The 17,689-nt window shown below is 42.0% G+C and overlaps 1 non-coding gene and 1 pseudogene across 1 annotated transcript; one reads left to right on the top strand and one right to left on the bottom strand.

Annotated features, from left to right (window-relative positions):
* Positions 1–5,815: 5,815 nt before the first annotated feature.
* On the bottom strand, positions 5,816–6,424 carry LOC112423988 (dihydrofolate reductase pseudogene; annotated as a pseudogene).
* Positions 6,425–7,525: 1,101 nt separating this feature from the next.
* On the top strand, positions 7,526–7,632 carry LOC112423543 (U6 spliceosomal RNA). Its single transcript, XR_003014016.2, has one exon. It is a non-coding gene; the product is annotated as a U6 spliceosomal RNA (small nuclear RNA).
* The last annotated feature ends 10,057 nt before the right edge of the window (positions 7,633–17,689 follow it).

The following is a 17,689-nucleotide window of genomic DNA, read 5'->3' as shown; positions in this document are numbered from 1 at the left end:
AGACAAAAAAACCACAGCCCCATCAAAAATTGGCAAAGGATATGAATAGACACTTCTCAGAAGAAGAAACATATTTAAAAAAGCTCAATATCAATGATCATTAGAGAAAAGCAAATCAAAACCCCAATGATGTACTATCTCCTGCCAGTCAGAATGGCAATGATTAAAAAGTGAAGAAACAATAGATGCTGGCGAGACTGTGGAGAAATAGGAATGCTTTTCCACTGTTGGTGGGAATGTAAAATAGTTCAACCATTGTGGAGGATGGTGTGACCATTCCTCAAAGATCTACAACCAGAAATACTATTTGACCCAGCAACCCCATTACTGGGTATACATCCAAAGGAATATGAATCATTCTACTATAAAGACACATGTACATGTATGTTTATTGAAGCACTACTTTCAATAGCAAAGACATGGAACCAACCCACATGCCCATCAATGATAGTCTGGGTAAAGAAAATGTGGTAGATATACACCATGGAATACTACACAGCCATAAGAAGGAATGAGTTTATGTCCTTTGCAGAAACATGGATGAAGCTGGAAGTCATCATGCTCAGCAAACTAACATGGGAACAGAAAACCTAACAGCGCATGTTCTCACTCCTAAGTGGGAGTTGAACAATGAGAACACATGGACACAGTGAGAGGAACAACACACACCAAGGCCCATTGGAGAGTCAGGGGTGAGGGGAGGGAACTTAGAGGATGGGTGAATGGGTGCAGCAAACCACCATGGCAGACTACATGTATGTAACAAACCTGCATGTTCTGCACATGTATCCTGGAACTTAAAGTAAAATAAGTTAAATAAAAAAAGAACGTGCACGTCTTACATGTACACATATGTTTATTGAACCACTATTCACAATAGCAAAGACTTGGAGTCAACCTAAATGACCATCAATGGTAGACTGGATAAAGAAAATGTGGCACATATACACCGTTGAATACTACACAGCCATAAAAAGAATGAGATTATGTCCTTTGCAGGAACGTGGATGGAGTTGGAGGCCATTATTCTTAGCAAACTAACGCAGGAACAGAAAACTATATATCACATGTTCTCAATTATAAGTGGGAGCTAAATGATGAGAATACATGGGCACGCAGAGGGGAACAACACACACTGGGGTCCACTTGAGGGTGGAAGGTGGGAGGAGGGAGAGGATCAGGAAAAATAGCTAATGGCTACTAAGGCTTAATACTTGGGTGGGTACTAATGGGTATAGAAATAATCTGTACAACAAAACCCATGACACAAGTTTACCTATATAACAAACCTGCACATATGCCCCTTAGCTAAAAATAAAAGGTAAATTAAAACAAACAAACATAGTGCATGTCTGGAAAGAGCATATGGTTGGGTTCCGTGTTTTTTTTAAACCCAGTCACACAATCTCTGCCCTTCATTAAAGAGTTGATTCATATAGGTTTTTGTCATTATTGATATGACAAGTTTTAGGTCTACCATGTTATTTTCCCAGTTCTGGTTTCTCTGTTCCTCTTGTCCTGACCCATGTCTTCTTATTAGAAACCATAGAAACAAAAGAGAGTAGAATAACATCTTTAAAGTGCTGGAGGACAAAAAGGTTAACTAAGAATTCTATATCCAGCAGAGATGTCCTTCAAGGATAGGCAAATAAGGAGATATTTCAGGTAAAAGAAAATTAAGAGAATTTCTCACCAGCAGATCTGTACAATAACAACTGGTAAAGAAAATTCTTCAGACTAGAGACAAATGATACCAGGTGGAAAATGAAATGATCAGAAAAGATGAAGATGATCAAAAATGGTAAATACTGAGCTAAGTACAAAAGGCTATCTTGCTCCCCTCATTTATTCTTACTTTACATGCATAGAACTGTTTAAAGATAAGAAAAAGTTTTTTATCGTGGGACTTACAACCTATATAGATATATTCCATATAATATCTATACCATAAAAGATGGACATTTTGCAGAGGATAAATGATTGCAATATTTCTATATTTATGGGTACTAGTACATTAGTAACTGAAAGTAGACTGTGAAATGTTAAGAATGAGTTAAGTTCTGAAGGAAATTGCAACACTAAAAACCATTCAAAAGATCAACAAATCTTGGAGATGGTTTTTTGAAAACAAATCCCAGCCAGTCTTGAGTCTCATCATCCTACGATTTCAGAACTCATGTGAATACAAAAGTAATCAAAGAACAGTCCTGCCCAGAAAGAGGAGTTATCCCTAAATATGGTGGCCTGGGTCAGTTGGCCCTCCCTGCTGGACCTCTTCCACATGGGCACTTTCTGCAGTGACTTTGTTGTTCTGCTATTCCACTCTACTCAGTGTCCTGACCCAAGAGACAAGGGGCGTCTGCTGCTGTGTCCACACTTAGAGAATGAAACCTTGATGGTGTCAGTACATTACAAGCCAGGCATGACAGCTCACCCCTGTAATCCCAGCAGTCCAGGATGCTAAGGCAAGAGGATTGCCTGAGATCAGAAGATGGAGACCAGCTTGGACAACATTGTGACACGCTCATCTCTAAAAGATATAAAAATAAGTAAACTTAGCTGGGCCTGGTGGTCGGCGCTTGTATTCGCAGGTATTGGGAAGACTGAGATGGGAAGATCCCTTGAGCTTATGGGTTCAAGGCTGCAGTGAACTATGATCACACCACTTGTCTCCAATCCAGGCCACAGAATGAGATCTTGACTCAAAAAAATACATCGTAAACTTTTGCTCACTATGGGTTATTTTATTTATTATTTATTCAATATGTATTTTGATTTTATTTTACTGGCAGCACAATAAACCAGGACATGCAGAAACTAGAAATCACATCCACTTTCCAGTGGTAAAAAGTCCAGTCCAGGGAGGTGAGGAGGAGACAGTCCTCATTAGCGCTGAGGATTCAGGGAGAATGAGATGGGCTGGGCAGGAAGGGTTTTTGCTTGTTTGTTTTCTGTGAATGAATGTAACTTTTTATTATGATAGAGTTGTTTTATTAAAGAAATAGATGAAAATGATTAAGTAAAATCAAATGGCTCTAAAAGTCTTACAATGAAAGCAACAGTCCTGCCATTTGTTCTTTCCAGAGACAAGCACTTTTCATTCTCTCAGTTTTTCCTTCCGGTAGTTGCCTTCATGGGTTTTTCCAAATTATTATTTTTTCAGTTTTTCAAGTGGGTGCATATATTAATACATGTAATTTTAAAAAGCCTCTTCAGTTTATAATGCATCCTAACCGTTCCCTGCCCCATCCCTCCTAATCCTCCAGAGCAATGACTTTCAACTCTTTTAGCAATGTCTTCTGTTTTCCTCCTCACATAACTACTTAGTTATTTCTTGATTATTTTACACATTTTAAGTGATTTCTTGAATGACAGATGAGGATTTAGCTCTTACACCATCACTATCTTCACTTTTCCTCCCATATTGTCCCAATGTAGTTACCAGAGTTAGGACCTAAGCAGTCACTGCATCATTATGACTAAGTACATATTGCTCATTGTTGAGAAGAACAGAGTACTGTGCTCTTACTACCTATCCTGTACTTCCTTCTGCCCTAGAATTAATGATTGCCTAACACCCTTCCCCCTTGCTTTTTTACTTTTGCTTTATCTTCAATGAACTTCTTTCCAAATGCTCCAAATCTGGCAATAACCTATTATTATTTTTAAGAGAAGGGAATCTCACTATGGTGGCCAGGCTGGTCTGGAAATGTTGGACTCAAGCCACCCTCTTGCTTTTAGCCTCCTGAGTAGCTGGGACTGCAGGCATGAGCCATTCCACCCAGCTAACCTATTATATTTCTACTGTTATTGTTTGTTTGTTTGTTTGTTTTTTAAGCCAGCTCCATAGCTGGAATATGTCCTGTGTTGGATCCTATTTGCTGGAACCATTTCATTCTCTGGTTTGTCTACTCCCTCATTTTGTGGGAGTATTTTCTCCAATAACTTCCCAAGAAAGGGTTCATGGAGGTAACCCTTGAGTCTTTGCTTGCCTAAAAATGTATTATTTTACCTTCACCCTTGATTATTTGGCTGAGTATAGATTTATTCATTGAAAATCACTTTCTTTCTAGAATTCTGAAGGCATGCTTCCATTGTTTCCAGCTTCTTTTTCGAGGCAGGGTCTCTTCTGTCACCCAGGCTGGAGTGCAGTGGCGCAATCACAACTCCCTGCAGCCGTGACCGCGCGGGCTCAGTTCATCCACCTCAGCCCCTGAGCAGATGGGACTACAAGTGGGCGCCACAACGCCCAGCCAACTTTTGTAGTTTTTGTAGAGATGGGACCTCACCATGTTGCCCAAGCTGGTCTCAAGGGATCTGTCTGTCTCTGCCTCCCAAAATGCTGAGCCAATGTGTTACAGGCATGAGCCACTGTGCCTGGCCAGTTTTTCTTTTATTCTCTCTCTTCTTCCTTCATTTCTCAAAGGCATCTCAAACTCAGTGGGCCCTAAACCAAAGTCAAACTCCATCAGAATATCCTACTACTTCCAACTTTAAAATATATGTTAAATCACACTTTCTTACTACATGCAACCTTCTGGTTCAAACTACCACGATCCCTCACTTGAACTTAGAATTGGTTTTCCTGCTCCTTATTTTTTTTAAAATCATAAAATATTTCAAATAAACCATGTGTGGCTTTATACTTTTTACTACATAAAAAGAATAAAGATCTGCCAGGTGCGGTGGCTCAGGCCTGTAATCCCAGCACTTTGGGAGGCCGAGGCGGGCGTATCACTTGAGGTCAGGAGTTCGAGACCAGCCTGACCAACATGGTGAAACCTCGTCTCCACCAAAAACACAAAATTAGCTGGGTGTCGTGGTGCGCACCTGTAGTCCCAGCTACTTGGGAGCCTGAGGCAGGAGAATCGCTTGAACCCGGGAAGTAGGAGTTTGCAGTGAGCTGAGGTTGCGCCATTGCACTCCATCTGGGTAATAAGAGTGAAACTCTATCAAAAAAAAAAAAAAGATATGAAGAGGTTATATACTTAAACATGGAATTGCTTTAAGTGTTTGCCATTCACAGTTCCCATGCATGCCAGCAGCTTCTTACTGCAAACACCTGGGACTTGCTATAGAGCAGCTGAAGTACGTTCCACCCACACACAGGACAGGGAGCTGACAACCAAGGAGTGGAGGATCAATACTCCAGCTTTCTCCCCTCCGTTTCCCTGTATCTCAGCAGTATGGAGCTTGTTACCGATGAGAACCTGCTCACTGACTTTAAATTGCTTTTCTTACCTTCTCAGTTCCATTTCTCCATATCTCAATTGATGATTTCTGGTAAGAACTAGAAAATAAACTGTTTTCACTGAAATTTCAGTCTTGGAATCTGCTTTGGCTTCCCCAATCTAAGACAGAAATATATTCATTTTCCCATCACTAGACTTCCAGGTTGTTTTCAATTTTTCACTGTTACAAACAAGGCTGCAACATTTGTCTACAAACCTCTAGATACACATGTAGGAAGCTTTCGGTATTTCCTACTAGTGAAACTGCTCAGTTGGAGGGTATGTGCATCTTCATCTTTAATAAATACTACCAACATTTGAAAAGCCCGACAATGTCAAGGACTGGCCAGAGTGCCATGTGCGATGGGTGTGGAATGGCAGCTCACTGTAGCAGGTGCGAGGACTCAGTTGGGGTCTTGGAGAGGCACTTAGTTATAGCAAGAAGGTTGCATAAATGGTATCTGATATATTCAAGATTAGTGCAGAATAAAAACACGTTGCTTAGAAATGATTATTCATAGATCTAAAGTCAACAAGTCTTTTTCTTCTCATGTAAAAATATATAATTTTTTTTTCCAGAGGGAGGGGAACATCTTAAAATAAACCAGAAAACACCTTCATATTAATCATTCTTCTCATATACTTCAAATTTGAACTTAATGTCTTTCTCCTCCTGGACATCAGAGAGAACACCTGGGTATTCTGGCAGAAGTTTATTTTTCTCCAAATCAATTTCTGGAAAAAAAAAAAAAGTGTCATTTTCAAAGTCCCGCATGATCCTTGTCACAAATAGTTTAAGATGGTTTGGGTGATTCACGGCTTCCTTATAAACAAAACTGCTACCAACTATCCAAATCATCTCTACTTTATTTGCTAGTTCTGGTTGTTCAGTAAGTTTTAAGATATCATCCAGACTTCTGGCAAGAGAATGAGCTCCTTGTGGAGGTCTCTTGAGTTCTCTGCTGAGAATTAAATTAATTCTATCCTTTAAAGGTCGATTCTTCTCAGGAATGGAGAACCGGATCTTCCTACACATAACACCAGATTCTGTTTACCTTCTAGTGAAGAGTTTGTGTCATCCTCTGGAAATACCTAAATTCATTCCTGAGTGGCGACCAGGGCAGGTGCCCGTTCTTGCCAATGCCCATGTTCTGGGGCACAGCGACGATGCAGTTTAGCAAATGAACCATGACAGCAGCGGTGAGCACGTCCGAGCCCGCTCGCTACACCAGAACGCGCAGCCAAGATTGGCCTGAAGATTTTTACTTTGAACCTGGAGGATGAGCAATGACATCTCTCCACCTCAAAGCTCCTCCTGAGCATTCACTTCCTGGGAGCAGGAGCAGCGCAGCAGCGCCACCTGGTGGTCCATGTGCTTCCTTTTGCAGATCACTCACTGCCCTGAGGTCCTCCTCTTCTTTCCATGCACCTGGGATTTCTTCACTGGACACCAGCCTGTGTCAAGTTTCCTGTAAAGCAAACGAAGCGCACAGGGCTTGCTCATGGAGTCCCTGCACAAAGTGGCCGTGGTGGCTGCGATGGACACTGCATGGGCAGAGCAATTGAGTCGCCACTCACCAAGGCTGACCTGGCAGCTGCCACTGCTGAGGGCCCAGCCAACAAAAAGCAGCTGGTTTTTTTTGGATGGAGAAATAAAACAGGCAATGGCAATTAAGAATAAAATAACATTATGATAGATAAAAATGCCACTAAAGATATAGTAGAGGTTTAAATAATTTTGAGACTATGAACAAGATTATGTCAATGGGGAGAACTCATTACAAGTAAAGAAGTTAAAACGGTTGTAAAACTTTATTTCCCTTCTGGAATATCCAGACTGTTTTACAGATAAGTTCTACCAAAACTTTGAAGAAGGCTACTGAATTTATACATAATATTCAAGAGAATGAGGAAACATAGAGAAAGCCAGTAAACTCATTATTGCTTATGTATAAATAACATTGATTCTAAAGTCAGCTAGGGAATACATAAGAGAAAAGCATGATAGGATAATCACTTGGAAGCAAGTAGAGGTAAAAATACTGAGAAAAACAATACTAGACTGTGTCCGCCAATGAGCTGTAAATAAATTAAATATCCTGCCCAGGTTACTCATCCCCAGGATATAAGAATATTTAAACTTTAAATCTGTAATGCTTTTTATCACTTAATTAAAGAATAAAAGACCGAGATAATCACATTTTGTTAGATGCGGAATTTACTGCAGATGAAATTCAACACTCCATCTCACCCACAGTTCTTCACTTATCTCCACTTCTAAGAACTTGTGGTCACTACTCTCTTTGGCAGCACATATATTAAAATTGGAAAGATACAGAGAAGATCAGCATGGCCCCTGCACAAGGGTGACATGCAAATTCATGAAGCATTCCATATTTTTAAACTCTCAGTAAACTAGATATTGAAGGAACATACATCAAGATAATAAAAGTCATCTATGACAAACTCACAACTAGTATCCTACTGAATGGGCAAAAGCTGAAAACATTCCCTTTTAACACCAGCACAAGACAAGGATGCCCTCTCTCACCAGTCCTACTCAACACAGTATTGGAAGTTCTGGTCAGGGCAATCAGGTAAGAGAAAGAAAGGATATTCAAATAGGAAGAGAGGAAGTCAAATTGTCTTTGCTTGCAAATCACATGATCCTATATCTAGAAAACCCCATTGTTTCAGCTGAAAAGCTTCTTAAGCTGATAAGCAACTTCAGTAAACTCTCAGGATACAAAATCAATGTGCAGAAGTCACAAGCATTCCTATACAACAATAGACAAGCAGAGAGTCAAATCGTGAATAAACTTCTATTCACAATTACTACAAACAGAATAAGATGCCTAGGAATACAGATCACAAAGGAATTGAAGAATCTCTTCAAGGAGATCTACAAATTGCTGCTCAAGTAAATCAGAGAGGACACAAACAAATGGAAAAACACTCCATGCTCATGGATAGAAAGAATCAATATCGTGAAAATGGTCATATTGCTCAAAATAATTTATAGATTCAATGCTATTCTCATTAAACTACCATTGGTATTTTTCACAGAATTAGAAGAAATGATTTAAAAATTCATATAGAACCAAAAAGAGCTTTATGGTCAAGACGATCTTAAGCAAAAAGAACAAAGCTGGAGGCATCCTGCTACTCGACCTCAAACTATACTACAAGGCTACGGTAACCAAAACAGCATGGTACTGGTACAAAAACAGATGCATAGACCACTGGAATAGAATAGAGAACTCAGAAATAAGGCCACACATCTACAACTATGAGACTTCAGTGACCGCATACAATAAAGAATACAATCTATACAAAAATAGTTTAGAAAATGTAATTTTCATAGTTACCACATCATAGTATTGAAAATGTCTAGTTTTCAACTTCAAAAAACATGAGTTATGCATGTATGAAAGTATGACTCATTCACAGGAAAAACAATGGAAAGAAATTGTTTCTGAAGAAGAATGGACTGACTTACTAGACAAAGACTTTGAATCAACTGTCTTAAACATAGTCAAAGAGCTAAAGGAAACCATGGACAAATAACTAAAGAAAATCAGGAGAACTACATTTCACTAAATAGCAGAAATCAATAAATAATTGTGAAAAGGAAGCAAATGGAAATCTAGAGCTGAAAGGTACAGGAAGTAAAATGGAAAATTCACTGGAGGGCTTCAAGAGCAGATTTTAGTTTGCAGAATGAAGAATCAGTAAACTCAAACATAGGCCAATTGAAATTGCCCATTTGAGAAGCAGAAGGGAAAAAGTGTGAAGAAAAATGAACAGAAGAGATCTGAGAGACAACATCAAGTATATGCATTTTGGGAGTCCCCAAAAGAGAGAAGGAAGAAGAGGGAAGAAAGAGTATTTAAAGAAATAATGACCCCAAACTTCGGAAATGTTATTAAAAACATGAATCTGGGTATCCAACACACTGAAACATTTAAAGTAGCAGCAATTCAAAGATGTCCACACTGAGAGACATTATAATGAAACTGTCAAAAGTCAAAGACAAACAGAGTATCTTGAAAACAACAAGATAAGGGACTCATCAAGTACAAGGATCCTCCATAAGATTAACCACCAAATCTTCTTCAGAAACTATGGAGTTCAGAAGACATTGGCATGACAAATTTAAAGTTCAGAAACAAAAAAAACAACGTGTCTCAACTGACAGTTGCATATTTGGCAAAACTCTGTCAGAAATAATGGAGAAATTCAGACATGCACAGGTAAATAAAAACGGATGGCATTAGTCTCTGGTAAACCTATTCTACAATTAGTGCTAAAAGGAATGCTTCACACTGAAATAAAAGGACGTTAGATAGCAACTTGAAGGCATATGAAGCAAAGAAGTACACAGCTAAAAGTAACTTCATAGGTAAATAGAAAAGCAAGTATTTTTTGGGAGGTGATAATTTGTAACTCCTCTTTTGTTTTTCTCTATTTAATTTAATATAAAATGCCCATCAACTGATGAATGGATAAACAACATGTAATCTATTCTGCAATGGAATATTATTGGACCATAAAAGGAATAATGTACTGATACATGCTACAACTTGGATGAATCTTGAAAGCATGTCAAATGAAAGAAGCCCATCACAAAAGGCCATATATTGTACGATTCCATTAATAAAATATTCAGAAGAAGTAAATCTAGAGAGACAGAAACTGGGTTAATGGTGCCAGTGGCTGGTGGCAGGGGAGAGTGGAAGGTAACTGCTTAACAGGTACAGAGTTTCCTTCTAGGGTGGTGAAAATGCTCTGGAACTTGATAGTGATGATGGCTGCATAACGTTGTGCATCTACTAAATGTTACTGCATTGTACACTTAAATGGTTACAATGGCAAATTTTGTGTTGATGTGTATTTTATCACAACTGAAAAGAGGCTGGCAAATATATTCCAAGTTTGCTTGGGAATCTGCCCATATCTTTTCCCGTCATGATTTCATCTCCTATTCAGAGCTCACCCTTGCTCTTCTGCAAGTAGAACGCTTCCTTTTCAGAACACGGTCCAAGATCAGCCAGGTCCAAACCCCAAAATGACTTTCTGTCTTAGATCCAAATGCTCAGATGCAACTCTGGGGCTAACTTCAGGGGAAGTCAGGAGATTACCCAAATAAGATGATTCACTGGGAGAAAGAATGTTTGACTTTAATGTTAGGGAAGTTATATTTGCATTTCTAAAAGGGATCCTGCTTACCAGTGAATATATAGTTTTTTTTTTTTTTTTTTTTTTTTGAGACGGAGTCTCACGCTGTTGCCCAGGCTGGAGTGCAGTGGCGCGATCTCGGCTCACTGCAAGCTCCGCCTCCCGGGTTCCCGCCATTCTCCTGCCTCAGCCTCCTGAGTAGCTGGGACTACAGGCGCCCGCCACCGCGCCCGGCTAATTTTTTGTATTTTTAGTAGAGACGGGGTTTCACTGTGGTCTCGATCTCCTGACCTTGTGATCCGCCCGCCTCGGCCTCCCAACGTGCTGGGATTACAGGCTTGAGCCACCGCGCCCGGCCTATATATAGTTTTTGTCTGTGCAGGATGGAGTTCTCAGCAGAGGAATGAAAGACAGCCCTAGGAATATGATACACCTTGTGGGTAGCTGACTGACCCACACATCTGCCACTCCCAGCTGAAGGAAGCAGCTAGACTCTACCCTTCGCCCATCCTTCAGTTGTATTCCACTGGACATGGACCCTCTACAAGTGTGGACATTCCTGGATCTCAGTTGCTCTTCCTGCTGTTGAGGAGTCTCCACTGGTTTGGCTTATGCCTAGGATGCCTAGGTGGGCTCTGCAGGAGGCTGAATGTCTCCCAGTTCTCAAGGCTGACATTCAGTGAACCCAGAAAAAGCCTCGAAGTTCACAGGGGCTCACATTTTCATCTATGAAATGGAAGAATCCATTTCCCTCTTTCAGGTGTAGTGGTAATTATATATATATAGACACATACATTTATACACGAACACATACATGACAATCAGTAATCTATATACTGATGGTGTTCTTAGTGTTGCCTTTATTGTTCAGCCGAACTCTGTAACCAAAAATTGGATCATGGATTGTGAAGGAAGAACTCATTTCTTTTCTCTGGTGGAGCACTCAGTAGGCATTTCTGCCCTTTGGGTTCAAATGAGAAAGTTGCTTTAGCTTGAGGCAGAAAGAAGATTGTGAATATTATTATTCTTATCATTATTATTATTATTATTAATATTATAGAGATAAGGTCTTGATACGTTGCCCAGGCTGGAGTGCAGTGATTATTCACAGCTGTGATCATAGTGTCCTACATTCTTGAACTTCTGGGCTCTGTTAATGTTCCTGCCTCAGCCTCCTGAGTAGCTGGGACTACAGGTGCATGCCACCATGTCTGGCCTCATTTCATTGTTATTTTACTTCAAATGTTTTATTTTAAATGTTAAAATATATGTTTTTATATTGGAAAAGTGAAACCCTATTTGATCACAGCAGACTTTAAAATGCACAGACAGAAACATCACTTATGCCTTTCTTTAAAAAATCACTGCTATTATATTGTTGAACCTCTGTAGACTGAAGTGCAAATGGTGGTCCCTGGAGCTGTCTTGTGCAGTGGTGCTCATTTTCATTTTGTTATTTTCTGTATATATATATTTATATATGCTGTCATTTTACAAAGTTGCATTCATATGTTATGGGTTATCTTGGATGTTGCTTTTTGAATGTATTATTATACAAGTAGTTTTCCATGTTATAAACTTTGCATAAAGTTTATACACTTTTACAAGCCACACCCCACTTCAGATAAGAAGATGTAACCCAACTTCTTTTGGATCCATCTGCTTTCATTTTGTCTTGTTGTAAATAATGTTTTGACAAGCATCTTTATATAGAGAGATTCTTCTATGTTTAGAATTTTAGAAAATTCATAGGCTACTCAAACGATAAATATTAAGACAAAGACTTTTAAACATTTTTAATTATTTTCATCACATTGTCACATTGCTTCTCTAAATCATCTTACTGACACATTCCACCACACCTTTCAGGACATGCTAGGACTCAAGGCTATTTACGGATCTGGAATCACAGAGGGATGTTGGGGGTAAATGTGGAGTGGAATCACAGGGTCTTGAGGGCAACTACCTCAAAGAAGACCAGTACTTTTTCGTTAGGGAAAACTGGATTAATTTTGCTAAATGTGGTTGAATGTAACTGGCAAATAATTTTCAGAGGAATTTAGGAGTTCAGTGTCTTTAGTTTCATCAGGATCTGCCCAGATGTCCCCATTCGGATATTCAGGATCCCATTTATTCTCAATCAATGACTTCACTTAAATAACAAATGTTCTTTGAGTCTGGGATTTGCTTTGTGTTGTAATTTAGCCACCCACAGAATGAGACTCTGTGGTTATTTTTCAGAAAGTTCAGCCCTGCAGCTACAGGAGATTAGGATTTCATTCAAAGGAAACAGAAACTTTTAGGTGACTTACATGGCTTATGAGCTAGAAGTTTGCAGCCTTGAGTTCATCTTTTTTCCCCCATTTTGTCCAGCACAACTGGCAAAAATCAGCCAATCACCTTATACTTGCTAGTTTAACAAAGTCTTCTAAGGTGTCAAATACATGGTCACCCAGATCTTATAAGTATTTAATTAGGTCTATCCAGTGGTGATATTCTGAGTATTCACACTCTCTGTACTACTGGAAATAGAGTCATTTGTGCCTTAAAATCCAAATAAGTTAGAGAAACAATTCAAGAAGTCCCCCCACTGAATTCAGTGAACTCATTCTTAAAATTCTGTTCCAGTGTCCCTGTGCCCCAGCAAGCTGGGCTGGTCATGGTCTGAGGCCTGGTGGGTCAAGGACAGCTGGCTCAGCTAGGGTACACGATGCCCTGGTGGGTCAGCAGCCCACACTGGTGCTAGGTTTATGGGCACCAAGCCCATTCGGGAGTTGCACACACTGAGTTGGGCTCCAGTGGCCCCCAGGCTTCTAAGGAACACTCTCCTCCGGCTAGTGCCAAGCTAAGCTGTGGGGAGCATCATGACTGTGCATGCTGCCTGACAAACTGCAGCCCCAGCCCCTGCCACAGACACCCTGGCCTGTACCCTACTGCTTTTCATGGCTGTGGCCATTCAGGCACTACTTCAGATCCCCTAGGACTGGGAGCAGCCTGTCTAGGGGAGACCAGGAGGATGTCTATGGAAGGCTGCTTCATGCTGCAAGGGCGGAGTTAAGTCTTTGGTACAGAGACTGGTTGGCAAAGTTGAAAATGTTGCCCCGGGTCCTTTTGGGGATTATTTACCAGCCCCTGGTTTGAGTGTTGTCTGGCAGGACCCCAGGCTCTGGGAACCGATCCTCCCTCACTCAAGGCCTGCTGCAGCCTCCCGCTGAGGTCTTGAAACTAGCAGGAGCAGTTGTTCTTTGGCATCAGGGACACCGCAGGGCTCAGTTGCTCCCTGCCTGGAGGTGGTCCCATGGGGCCCACTGTCTGGGTCAAGGATGGTGCAGAGCTGGTGTCCTCAAAATGCATCCTGGTGGAGCCCCAGCAGCTGCAGGTGCTGACTGCCTCTCATGAGGACCCTGGGGGCCTGCAGCTGCAGCGACTCACCCAGCAGGAGTGGTGCCACTCAGTGTGCACATGACAGATGCTCCATCCTCAGGAGATGACAAAGACGGGGAGGACAAGGCTGAAGACACAGGTGCATAATCTCCTACTCACCTCATCTGGCACATTAGAAACCTGTCCTCGGTTCATGCACAAATCCACCTTTGGTGGCTACAGGCTCCAGCTTACTACAAAGACCAAGTGTACGCCATGTAATCAACACACCTCACCTTCTTCCCACCTTCAGTCATCTCACTGTATGTGACATGATGCCAGCACTGAGGGCCTGAGCCCTTGGGCAGACTGTCTCAGCTCAAATTCCAGCTCCACTACTTACTGCTGTGTGACCTTGACCAAGTCACTTAACCTCTCTGTGCTTCATGAGCTTCCATTGTAAATGTGTGTGTTCACATATGCCAAGTACCCAGAAAGATGCTGACACATGGCAGCACCCACCACAGAAGTGGTAGCTGCTATTATTGCCTTATTAAAACAGTGGAGATGTCACCCATCAGGGCTAGAGACAATTTGGGAAATCCTGATCTGCTTCGGTTTCAGGTGGCGAATCCTGTAGGACCAGCAGGCACACGGCTGCCTCAGTGCAGCTGGCACAGGGCACCGCCAGCCCAGAGCAACTCAGAGGTCAGAACACTCTGGGGTCCGAAGTCCAAGCTGCTGTGACTCAACTGTGGCGTCAGTCATAGAGTGTGGACCCCTCCCTATGGAGTCTCCCAGGCTCAGAGTCTTCCCTCAACTCCGGAAATGCAAATCCAACACGGATGTCACAGAGAGGTTCTGAAGGTTAAGGAAGAGACACGTGAAAAGTGCCTGGTGGACACCAGGGATGCCAGTGTGGCTGGGGGACAATGGTGAGGCACAGTGGAGGGGCAGGTGGCCCCTCCTCAGTATGTCTCCCCAGGCCCTGTGAGGACAGGTGGAGGCTCTCTCCAGGCTCTCACCTGGCCCCGTCCCAGCATGTCTCCAGGTTCCTCTCAGCCCTGGTTACCACCAGCCCTGCAGTCAATCCCTGAGCTGGGAAGGGGCCCTTGAATCCACGCTGTCCTGCATCACAGTGTCGTCCACTCGGGCTCACATTGCCGCTAGGCCGCCTGGCTGCCACTTGGCAGCCAAAGGATGGGGCCACGTTTTGTACTTTCTGAAACACGGCTTCCCCTTCAAGTGCGGGTGACCACAGTGCCACACAGAACCAATGTTACCGCCTATCCTCATCGAGCACAATTTTCCAGTTTTCAAACCCTCAATGAGCAAGAGAGCATGGCTTCCACCAGTGAGCGTGAGGTCACCAGTCACAGGGGCAACCAACAGGCAAAGACACCAGAAAATAGACCCAGCAGGGAAGTGCAGGTCTTCACTGAGGGTGGAACCCCATAGATCTGACCGTCTTCCAGCACATTAGAGAGATTGTCATGAGTAGCGGCTGAGCCAGAGAGAGTTATTTGCCTCCTCAAAAACCGTAAAATTATGTTACATAACACTTTAAAATTTTCTATCAACACAAAACTAATCTGGGCGCTGTGACTTCTGGTGAGCCACTGGGACAGACGACATTGTCAGGAAGGCTGGCTCTGTGGTGTCCCAACCTGCCAGAGCCCAGGATGGTGGTGGCCTCCCCAGAAGCACCTGGCAACTCACCTGCACAGGGCCAGGGTCCCAGCTCCCACACCCCAGCCACCACACCTTCTCCTGCTTTTTCTTCCTCCCTCCCTCCCTCCCTCCCTCCCTTCTTCCATTTCTTTCTTTCTTTCTTTCTTTCTTTCTTTCTTTCTTTCTTTCTTTCTTTCTTTCTTTCTTTCTTTCTTTCTTTCTTTCTTTCTTTCTTTCTTTCTTTCTTTCTTTCTTTCTTTCTTTCTTTCTTTCTTTCTTTCTTTCTTTGTCACATCTCAAGGAGAAATACACAGTTGCCAGAGGGTGGAGGGTGGAAGGTCCTGTTCATTCGCATTGACAAGCTCAGGTATTTCTATTAGAATCACATGTTTTACCTTAGGATACTGACTCCTGTGTCCATCTCAGCCTGGGCATTGTGCTGCCGCCTTCCAGAAGAGAAAAACTAGCTAGTGCCTTGTGAAGGGGCAGCGTTTCTCATTTCCGACAATGTCGGCCCCATAGCCATCCAGATGAGAGATGGGGGACACAGGTGAGGACCCAGATGTGGTCTCCTCCCACAAGACTCCTTGGAAAGAGTTGTGAAAATGCCACAGGTACAAACACCTGTGGGCCACTCTCACAGGGACAGCTCCATGAGGCACTGCCACTCATTCCCAGAACCTCCTGCCATGGGCAGCACTTAGACAGTGACCCAAGGCCGACCAGGGAGCATGTCAGCCAGGTTGTGTCATCCTCAGCTCTTCAGGACATGATGCCAGCAGGGGCAAAGTTATCCCCAGCAACAAGACAGAGGAAGAAAGGAAAACGGAAGAAAGGACAATGTCACAGTAGCCACCATGACCAAGAGAGACGGTTCCAGAAGTGCAGGACAGCTTCACATGCAGATGCTGTGGCTGTGCCATTACACTCCGAGAGGGGAGTCCAGGCCACTCTCAGGGTGCTCGCTGCCCTCAGCTGGGGGCCTGCAGGACATCAATCCTGAGAACACCGTGTTCTAGTGGAGTAGAATGAACTGACAGATACACAGCAAAGCTCCACATACTTTTCCTTTTCTTTGTGCCTACAAAGTTCTTCTTCAGTGTCCTCTCTCTTTTCAGCTACTACCGCTGTGTTGGTTTCAAAAAGCAGGACAATAGTAAAAATTGGAGACAAGTGTTTGGCCATGAAGAGAAATACTGGCTGTCTCCCGCATTTTCAAGCGTGGGTGATGGTTGCAGTTTTCCAGCTCACCTTGCAGGTGGTGAATCCAGAAAAAGCTTCTGTTACAAATCAAAACGGACATGTCAGAAGTATTAGCTCAAATCAACCTTGTCCTGTCAAACCACCTAGTGACTCAAAAGACCACCTGGACTGTTAATTTCAGTGGCCAGAGAGTGGAGCTGGAGAAGGAGTTGTTAGATCAGGGACAAATAACCATGTTCTAGTGGCAACAGAAAATGGAACAAATGGTTGTGTGTTCATAACCATTTGAATCACAGCGAGGTGTATAAACACATTATTGAGTGATAGTTTCAGTTCTACGCCCAAGAAGATGATCAGTGGAGTGAAGTAATTGAAGTACCACAGAAGATATATTTGTATTTTTTCTTTTTTCAACTTTCAGTTTCAGGGGGTGTGAATATGTATAATATTTGCGTATATAAAATAAATATATATATAATTAAAGAAAGCCTTTGCACAGTTCGCTGGAGCCACAGAAGCACCGCTCTGGAGCAGAGCAATGCCTTACATCTTCAGTGTTCGTTTGTACAACATTCACTAGCAGCTACAAAAGTGACTTAACTTCCCTCTGGAAATAATGCTTGCCTGTTGTGAGATGTTGGAATATATATGAACCATCATCATGTGTTAACACGCCATAAGGCGTTTTTGATACCTGATTCACGTTATTAGAGTTGCTTCTTAGTGTCCATGTGACTTTTCACTCCAAAAACACAAGCCAGAAACTTAAGTGAAGGACAACTAGGGCAAATGGTGGCTGAAAGTGAGGAAGATCCAAATTACTGTTGCTTGTCCTGTATAAGGAAAAGAAAACAATTCTTTTCTTATTCACCAATTTAATTCTTAATTTGCTAATTATAATTATGCTTATATACATTTCAACATTTTAATAAAGTATTTTTTATGGTTAGCTCTAAAATTTTTAAAAGGATTCTGTTCCTCTAGAACCACTCTTCATACCACAGTCTCTATCAGTTTGGATTCTTCAGAGAAGCAGAACCAAT

This window comes from Macaca nemestrina, chromosome 5 (genome assembly GCF_043159975.1).
Source record: "Macaca nemestrina isolate mMacNem1 chromosome 5, mMacNem.hap1, whole genome shotgun sequence".
In the NCBI taxonomy this organism is placed as follows: domain Eukaryota; kingdom Metazoa; phylum Chordata; class Mammalia; order Primates; family Cercopithecidae; genus Macaca; species Macaca nemestrina.
Note: the sequence above shows the minus strand (reverse complement) of the source record. Positions and strands in the feature narration are given on the sequence as shown.